We start from the raw sequence: 10,365 nt of genomic DNA on the forward strand, positions 1-10,365 counted from the left end.
AGCACAATGGCAATTAATCCAAGCCTTTTACAATTGACTTGGAAATTCATCTAGATCAGTTCTAGATTCTGCATCTAGTGGGAGATTCATGAATCTTAATGTGGAAGATGCAGGACATGTTATCAAAGATATGGCAATACACAATTCTCAATACGGGAATCCGAGAAGGTTTGCTAACAAAGGAAAGCATAATGTCGATTCTGTATCCTTTTTGCAAGCTCAGTTAACATCTATTTCTCAGAAACTAGATAGTCTTACTGTTGCTCCTAACTCTGTAGCTAATGTTTTTGATGTTGCTAACAATGAAGCTTTTTGTGAAAATTGTGAAACTGTAGAGCATTGGGAGCAAGATTGTACGAGTTCCATTGAGCAAGTTAATGCCTTTCAAACCTATAGGCAAAATAACCCATACTCTAACTCTTATAATCCTTGTCTCCGGAACCATCCATATCTTTCTTACCGGAGTACCAATGTACATACAAAACCCTCCACCTTCACAACAAACACAACAGCAGCCTCCACCACAACAGAAATATTACCATCCTAAATATGGCCAGAAAAATCAAGCACAACCCTCCTCATCTTCTGACCCTGTTATGACAGAAATTAGAGCAATTCTTACAAACATGCAAAAGCATATGGAGAGTAGGAATGCACAAATTGATTCAATTATAGCTACAATAAAATCATGGATAATCAAATTGCGCAGATTTCATCTACTTTACAAACCCGTCAGTAGGGACCTCTACCATCGCAACCAATCCATCCCACAGGTCATGCCAATACAATCACTCTAAGGAGTGGTTAACATTATGATGGACCTCCTATGCCAAAGGAAGATGGACCTGTTCCTGATCTTAATTCCTCTATTCTAAACGCTAATCCGGTTAACCTTGCAGGGCTAGAAAAAGATACTAACCTTTCTATTGTTTCTTTGCAGGGTAAATCTCAGGATAAGGGAGAAGATGTGCAGAGCCCAGTTATCAAACTACCATTCCCCAATAGACAATTGAAGAGTAAGTTTGATAAACAATTCGGTAAGTTTTTAGAGGTTGTGAAAAACTTGCGGGTCACAGTTCCTTTAACTGATTTAATCACTCAGCCTATGCTAAGTTTATGAAAGATATTTTTACTAGGAAAAGGGTCTTTGATGATGTGGAAACTGTAGCTTTTACAAAGGAATGTAGTGCTTTATTGCAGAATAAATCCCTCCTAAGTTAAAGGATCCTGGTAGTTTTTCTATCCGTTGTCAAATAGGAAATGTCTTCATTGATAAAGCTTTGTGTTATTTGGGTGCCAGTGTCAGTGTTATGCCATCATCTGCTTTTGCTAAGCTTAATATGGGTGATTTAAAATTTACTAATATAACTTTGCAAATGGTAGATCGTTCCGTTAAGTACCCTTTTGGTATTTTAGAGGATGTCCCTGTCAGAGTTGGTAATTTTTTTTATCCCTGTTGATTTTGTTATTTTAGACATGGCTTAGGATACACAAATCCCCATTATATTAGGTAGGCCTTTTCTCCATACTGCAGGAGCCATTATTAATGTCAAAAATGGTAAACTAACCCTTTCTGTTGGTGATGATAATGTTACTTTTAATTTAGGGAATGTTTTGAAAGGACCTATGCAAGAGGAAAATTGTTGTTTAATTGTTGTGATAGATATAATGGATGATATTTGTGATGATAGCTTACCACAGCTTCTTGCAAGGGATCCCTTAGAGGAAATTCTTTGTGGAGATTTATCTGCATATAATGCAGGTGTGGGGTAATGAAGTAAATGCCATTGAAAAAGCTCTTTCCCTATAAAAGTTAAACCCCTAAAAGACCATGAAGGTAGTTAATTTAGTTCAGGAATCAAAACCTGCAGAGGTTAAGAAAACCTGAACTAAAACCTCTCCCTTCTCATTTAAAATATAATTTTCTTGATGAGCAGGAACTATACCCTGTGATCATCAATACTGCACTTGATGACCTACAAACTTTCCAACCTCTACAAAACCATAAAAGAGCAATTGGGTACAATATTGATGATCTTAAGGGTATTAGCCCTGATTTTTGTATGCACAGGATACATTTAGAGGACAACTATTAGCCCTGCATTCAACCCAGAGAAGGTTGAATCCTAATATGCAAGAAGTAGTCAAGAAAAAGGTTATGAAATTACTTGATGTAGGTATTATCTATCCTATTTCTGACTCTAAATGGGTAATTCCTGTAAAGGTAGTTCCTAAAAAGGGTGGGATGCTTGTGATTAAAAACGAGAAAAATGAATTGATTCCCATCAAAACTGTTACAGGGTGGCGTATGTACATTGATTATCGTAGATTAAATATCGCCACTAAAAAGGATCATTTCCCCCTTCCCTTTATAGATCAAATGCTTAAAAGGTTAGCTAATCATAAGTTCTTTTGTTATTTGAATGGGTATTCGAGATTTTTCCAAATTCCAATTCATCCTGCAAATCAGGAAAAGACTACATTTACATGTCCTTATGGTACTTTTGCATATCGTAGGATGCCCTTTGGTTTATGTAATGCCCCCGCTGCCTTTCAACGTTGCATGATGAGAATTTTTCCTGATTTCGTAGAGTCTATTATGGAAGTCTTTATGGATGATTTTAGCGTGTATGGTTCTTCATTTGATGCATATTTAGTAAATATCGCTAAAATTTTGAAACGATTTGAAGAATGCAATTTGGTTCTATATTGGGAGAAATGTCACTTTATGGTGACAGAGGGAGTAGTTCTAGGTCATATTGTATCTGATAAGGGTATACAAGTAGACAAAGGTAAGATTTCAGTGATTAAACAATTACCTCCTCTAGTTAATGTTAAGGGAGTTAGAAGTTTCTTAGGTCATGCGGGATTTTATCGTCGTTTTATCAAAGATTTTTCTAAAATTGCTAAACCACTAACTCAACTTTTACTCAAGGATGCCCCTTTTGTTTTTACTGACGAGTGTCTTGAGGCTTTCAACAGGATAAAACAGGCTTTGATATCGCAACTCATCATATGTGCCCACGATTGGAATCTTCCCTTCAAGATTATGTGTGATGCAAGTGACTTTGCACTAGGAGCCGTGCTCGAACAGAGAAAGAACAAAGTTTTGCATGCTATTTATTATGCAAGTAAAACTTTAGATGAAGCCCAAGTCAACTATGCCACCACAAAGAAGGAGTTTCTTGCTGTGATTTATGCTTTAGAAAAATTTAGATCATATCTTGTTGGTTCTAAAGTTATTGTTTTTACTGACCATCTATGAAGTACTTGATAGCCAAGGCGGAATCAAAGCCTAGGCTACTCCGTTGGGTTCTTTTGCTCCAGGATTTCAATATTGAAATAAAGGATAAAAATGGTGTAGAGAACGGAGAACGTAGTGGCAGACCACTTGTTACATATCAGGTATGATGAGGGTAAGGATTCTCTTCCGATAGATGATTCTTTCCCTGATGACAACCTGTATGCAGTTGTAGAGCAACACCCTTGGTATGTTGATCTTGCTAATTATTTAGTGGGTAGTACTCTACCTTCTGACTTATCCTACCAACAGAAAAAGAAATTTCTTTCTGATGTTAAACATTATTTTTGGGATGATCCTTTTTTGTTTCGTGAGTGTGCAGATGGATTATTTCGTAGGTGCATTCTCGAATGGGAATTTCACGTCGTATATACTAGTTGCCACACCTCACCTTCTTGAGGACACCATGGACCCACCAAAATAATGGCAAAGATTAATGAGTCAGGTTTCTATTGGCCTACTATGTTTAAGGACCCTAACACTTTTGTGCAGGCTTGTGATTCTTGCCAAAGGACTGACAACATCTCGCGGCGGCATGAGATGCCTCAAACTGGGATTTTAGAAGTTGAAATTTTTTATGTTTGGGGTGTTGATTACATGGGATCGTTCCCTTCTTCAAATGGGAATCACTATATACTTGTCGTCGTTGACTATGTATCCAAGTGGGTTGAGGCCATCGCCGCTCCTACCAATGATGCCAAGGTGGTCCATAAACTTTTCAAAAAGATCATCTTTTCAAGATTTAGAGTGCCTAGAGCTATAATCAGTGATGGAGGATCCCACTTTTATGAGCGGAAGTTTGATACCCTCCTCAAAAAGTATGGTGTTTACCATAAGACAAGTTTAGCCTACCATCCCCAAACTAGTGGCCAATTTGAAGTTTCTAACTGTAAGATCAAGACCATTCTAGAGAAGGTGGTGGCAAAATAAAGGAAAGATTGGAGCGATAAGTTGGATGACATCCTTTAGGCATACAAAACTGCATTTAATACCCCAATACGTACTACTCCATATAGACTTGTACGGCAAAGCATGTGTACGACAAAGCATGTCATCTTCCTGTGGAATTAGAATACAAGGCATATTGGGCTATTAAGGAGCTCAATTTGGATACTAAACTAGCGAGAGGAAAGAGGTTACTTCAACTTAACCAACTTGATGAGTTTAGGTTGACGACCTATGATAGTGCACGTGTCTACAAGGAGAAGACTAAGAGATAGCACGACAAGATGATCCATCCGAGAGAGTTCAAAGAGGGTGATAAGGTGTTGTTGTTCAACTCTAGACTTAACTATTCCCATGAAAGTTAAAGTCAAGGTGGTCGTGTCCTTTTGCTGTCAAAAGGGCTAACAAATTTGGTTCTGTGGAATTATTCGATGATCATGGAAATGAGTTCAAGGTTAATGGCCAAAGACTTAAGCTATATCATGAGGGGGCTACGATTGGTACGGCTGAACTACTTCACCTAAGCGGTTTCGGTTCATCTTGAGCTACAATGTGGTAAGAGGGTCGTGCATGACCTAGATAAACCAGCGCTTTGCGGGAGGCAACCCGTATTTCTTGCTTTCTAGACTAGTTGTTCCTTTTTTTTATTATTATTATTTTTTTTGAAAAGGTGAGGAGAGTGCAATTTTACCTTTCCAAAGTGTTTTTTGTACAGGTATTGAATCAACACGTAAGGAGATTTAAAGAGAAAAGGTAGAAGAATTGCATACTCCGAGAAGATCGGGCGAAGCTCGCTCGAACGGGCGCGCATGTAAAGGTCGAAATCGAGCAAAAATATGCCCGATCGGGAAAGGAGTCCCGATCAGGCGCTCAAGCGAAGAAATTTCGGAGCTTTATTTCGCCCGATCGGGCGAGGCTTGTCCGATCAGGCGCATGTGTAGGAAAGAGAAATTTCGTGCGAGGCTCGCTCGATCGGGTGATTTCAAGGGAGAAAATTTGTTTGAGTTCGCGCCCGATCGGGAAGAGGTCACCCGATCGGGCGTGCACATTCAATATTCGGAATTACTTTCTTCGCCCGATCAGGTGGAAGCTCGCCCGATCGGGTGCACCTATTTTTCACCGGCCTTTTTCTTTCTTTTTCTCCTCCCTTCTTTTCTTTTCCTCCTTATTTCATCTTCTTCATTCACACTTTCTCTCTCTAAAACCTCCATTTTCATACCTCCAACTTCACTTTCTTTCAAAGATCTCCTCAAATTCATCCATTAAAACTCCAAAATTTTTACATATTTTTCATCCTTTCACCTTCCTCTACATTTTTCACCAAATTTCAACCAGTTTCTCTCAAAATTTTTCAAAACCCTAAGAGAGAGAAAGCTTCAAAATACTATCATTTATACTCAAATGGCTTCCAAGAGATCAAGGCAACAAAGGGGTGAAAGTTTGAGGCAACAACAACAACCAATGGTTGACCTGGAACTTTAAATTTCGGGGTGGAGCGAAGTGGTAATCACCTCAACTGAGCAAAGGACTAAGATGCTTAACCTCATTGAGAGGCAGGTAATTTCTACACACTTTGTTCATCACCCTACGTTGTCTAGATTAGGACTTGATTAACCGGTAGAAAAATTATTCAAGGGTATTGGAATGAGTGGCTTTTTTCAAATGCATTATGACACTTATGATTATTTGACTTTGGAATTTATTTCTAGTTTCAATGTGATTAAAACTAATGCTTTGATTACTCATGTTCAATTTCGATTTCTTATTAATGATGTTCGTATAACTTTGAAAGAATTTGGTAAATTGTTTGAGCTAAAATTGGATAAACCCATTGAACCTTCTCAAGACCACATTGCCGTGGTCTATAGAAGACTCACCGGGGAGGGTTTAACTAACCTTCAACATGCCAAGGGGACACGTATTCAACATCCCGTCCAAATGTTTTGGCAACGGTTTGTTGGCCTCACCATCTTTGGGAGGCACGAGCCGGCTATTGTTAGGAGGGATGAGCTAGAGTTGTTTTCCTCCTACATGATTCCTAGTGCCAAACAATTGAACATACCGCATAGGATAACCCAACACTTCCAAATGGCGGCCAACGCGGCCGAGGGGGGTAGGTCTAGGGCTCCTATCTATTTTGGGAGGTTGGTTACCCACATAGCGGTATAACATCTAGGTTGGATCCTAACTGGCCATAGGAAAGTAAAGGGTTCTACCCTTATGGATTTTGCATACCTAGGAGGCCTTAACTGTATCCAACCCATGGGTGGTGAGGCATGATGGATAGTCCACCAAGAGTCGGGTAGAAGAGACCAAGCCTTTAAGCTACCCAACCCCACCTTGACCAAATTTGAGAAGGGAAAGCCTTCATACACTTTTGAGATAGATGGTCAAGGAAAGGCTCAAGCGGCCCACCATACACTACCCCACCCATCACCTCAATTCCAACCACCACCCTAACCCTACACATATGACATCCATACCTCCCCCGTTGATTACAACATCGACCCTCATGCCCCATATGACTTTTCGGCCTTTAGGAGCCAACTTGATACGATTGAGAGGGGGCAGGGGAGAGCAGAGGGTATGGTGCAAAATCTGGACTCTAGAGTAGGTTCTCTAGATAGGAAGGTTGGGTATGTGGAGAGAAACCTCTGGAAGGGTTTATACCCCATGTACGATGATTATACACGCCGATGGGCTATTCCCCCTGAGGCTCTTGTTCTCGACTGGTTTCAATACCCCCAAGGAGGGTATTCGACCCCCGGTGCCTATGGTAGTTACGTGGACTATTCTTCGGTCCATGGTTGTGGGGCCGATGCTCCTTTTGGTGGGATGGGGGGGGAATGTAGGCCCTAACTACTTTGCAGGTAGTTCGGGTTATGGTGGCGTTGTTATGAGCCATGGAGGCGGCTACTCGAGGATGGATGAGGATTATGATGAGGAGTAGCTACTCCTAGCTACACCCCCAAGTCAATGAGGGCATTGCTTGATTTGGCTTGGGGGGAGATGATCTTGTACATATGGTAACTCTCTCTCTTTTCTCTATTTTTTGCTTTCTAGTGTAGATTTAATTGCTTTTTAGTGTAGTTTTTATTGCTATCCTATATGAAAAATACAAAAAAATTTGAAAAATAAAAAATCTAAAAAATACGTTCCAATGAATTGTAAATCATGCTTCCCTGTGTCCAATACTTGAAAAATATTGTTTTGATTCTCGATATATGATAATGAGCATTGTGAATTTAATGGTCATGATTTGAAGTTTAATTGTTCGTATGCCTAAACATGCGTCAATTTTGCCAACCATTTGTGAATATAGTGCTTGACTAGTTTATTTGATTAGGAATTGTGTGATAGTTCCTGTATGTCAAGGAATTTGAGTATTGGTTTGCAACTATTAGTAATGTTTGTATGACTTAATATTATGCACATTGAGGAGGACGAAGGCATTTGTTCTTTTAGGTAGCCTTCCGACGATATTAGATACATTTGTTCCCTTCTTGCTACCCATGTTGTTGCTTGTGCCCTTTTTATTGATTATTTAGCCACATTACCAGCCTATATGAGCCCCATTGGTTACTAGTCCCAAGGTTGGCTTGGGGGAGCTATTAGTTGGTGAGGTGAGGGAGTTGTGATGTGCACTTTATTTGCACAATGTTGTAATAAAAGAAGAGTGATTGTTCTTTTGATATTGTGATTTGAAAAATGTTGATATTTTGTGTTTCAAAGTTGAAAATTCCAATGTGGGATAAAAAGAAAAAAAAAAGAGCAAAGAAAAAAATTGTTTCAAGTGTTCAAATGTTCTATGTGAAGGTTGCTCAAGTAAAAAAAAAGAAAAAATTCATGAAAAAAAAAGAAGTTAAAGTTTGAAGAAAAAAAAGAGAATGAGTTCAAAGTTTGTTTTAATTCACTCTAATTATTTATTATCATATTTTTGTGAGTGAATATGTAAGTGTTGGGATTGTTGTTATGTATGGATTGTTGTTATGTATGGATTGTTTGGTGAACTTTTGTGGAGTTAAGTTATGATTGGAGATGTTTTGGTCATTGTTTATTTTGACCTTGGGTTTTGTTAGGATATGGCTCCCTTAAGCATGGCTTTTCTCTCCATTTTCCTAAATTTATCCTACCCTTTACCCTAGCCTTACATTACAAGCTTTAAAGACCTTTCGACCGTTGTGCATAAAGTTGTATGAATGTGAAAGTGTTGTTTATCAATGCAAGTTATGATTTGACATATTTCGAGTCGACTAGTAGGTTTATTGTACATCTTTTTAAACACACGAGAGTGTGAGTTGGGAGGGCATTATTCACATTAAAGGGGTTGGTTGGAGAGCGATCGAGTACATCTTTTACTCGCCACATAAATGAAAGTTGAGTGTGTGAGCACTAGTCTTGAATTCTATATGCTCATGTGGTTTGCTCTACTTGACAATTACTGGGGAGGAAGAGTGATTAGATGAATGAGATTGATTGATATTAAAGCATGTTTATTAGATTTGTTTTGAATCATTTGTGCTTGATTTTGATTACATGGGATGAGGCGTATTTTATATGTTCATTGATGGGATCTTTGCTTAGGGACAAACAAAGGTTTGGCTTCGTGGAGTTTGATGTGTCTAATTTATATAGTATTTTACCCCCGTCCCTTGGTCATAATTAGTAGTGTTTATGGCTCTTTAGAGCCACTTTTATTACTAATTGGTGTTTTCTAGTGTTTTTGTAGTTTTGCTCGAGTTTTGTAGGAAAATTGCACTTTTGGAGCATTTTCCCGGGATTTCATGGAGCTACTACGGACATTAAAGGAGCACGACCGTTTTTAAAGCCCCAGGCCGACTAGAGTCATCAAGTCGGTGATTAAGGGCTCGGTATATGTGATACCGGGACATTTAGACCAAGTATTCCATACCCGAAGAGGAAATCCGGATTGGGCCAAAGAATTAAAGCCCAATAGAAGTCCAAGCCTCGAGGTGGAATCGGGCCCGATCGGGCAAGCATACGCCCGATCGGGCGGGCGCGCAACAAGTGCTGCTAGCAAGTCGCGCTATATCGGGTGAGCATTAGTTCGATCGGGCGCGGCTGTTTAGAAGAGGGTGTTAAGAAAAAGGCGGGCCCGATCGGGCGGCCCTTCGCCCGATCAGGCGTGTGTTTTTGGAGCACCTGTTTTGCCGAATTCATAATTTCTAATTAGGAATGTTTTAGAGTTTGTTTAAGTACGATTTAGTACTTGATTTTTGTTTACCTCTTTTTCTTAGACTTTCTCTCTCAACTTAGATTATTTCTCTCTCTAGAATTCTCTCAACTTTTATTCTTGATCTTGATTCAACTTTGTAGTTCCATTGATTTTGGTAACGATTTCTTCTCTATTAATTTCAGCAATTTTATTTCTTTATTCTCTTATGACTTGCTTAATTGCTTTATTTAGTTTATATTTAATTATGTGTGAGTAGTTTTATTTCTAGGGTTTATGGGGATCCAATAAATAATTTGAAGGGGTAATTTATGATTGTTGATTGTCAATGCTTAATTATTTTCCTATTGATTGATTTAATGCTATGCAATTAGATTAGTCCTGGTTTAATTGTACGAGTTTAGTAATATTGATTCGAGATTCAAGAGATGAGAATTGATGTTTAGGCTTAGTTTCAATAGGCGGATTAATTAATAAATGGTTATGTCGAGATTTGAGAGATGAGATTTAATACCAGTAAAATAACTTTGTGATTTTAATACGTAGCGAAAGCCCTTTATGATCTGATTAATTGATGCATTGATGATTGATTGTTATTTTTTACCATGAAATATTGTTTATTGGTGAACCTATTCCCTAGGCTTTTATTTCATTGAATTCCCTCTTACTTTTATTCCTTCTTACTCTAACTGTTAGTAGTTTAATTACCTTTTATAACAACAATTTGGTTACTTGATAATATAGATTATTTTGATTAATTAGGAATAAATTAACTCATTTCCCTGTGGTTCGACCTTTCTTCCCGATCTACATAGTTAATGGATTTAGGTATTATGTTTGATTGGGTGATTACGATTAGAGCCTGTCACCAACCCCTCAGGAGTGGTGTCAGAATCTATCCCTATCTTATCTAAGTCCTTAATCA

At 38.6% G+C, this 10,365-nt stretch overlaps 1 long non-coding RNA gene across 1 annotated transcript; it reads left to right on the forward strand.

Moving 5' to 3' along the window:
- The first annotated feature begins 6,866 nt into the window (after window positions 1-6,866).
- LOC145630715 (uncharacterized) lies at window positions 6,867-9,641 on the forward strand. The gene is made up of 2 exons (XR_014112203.1): window positions 6,867-7,272; window positions 8,976-9,641. It is a non-coding gene; the product is annotated as an uncharacterized LOC145630715 (long non-coding RNA).
- Window positions 9,642-10,365: the final 724 nt, after the last annotated feature.

The sequence above is a fragment of the Chenopodium album genome, chromosome 5 (genome assembly GCF_948465745.1).
Source record: "Chenopodium album chromosome 5, dcCheAlbu1.1, whole genome shotgun sequence".
Classification (NCBI taxonomy): Eukaryota; Viridiplantae; Streptophyta; class Magnoliopsida; order Caryophyllales; family Amaranthaceae; genus Chenopodium; species Chenopodium album.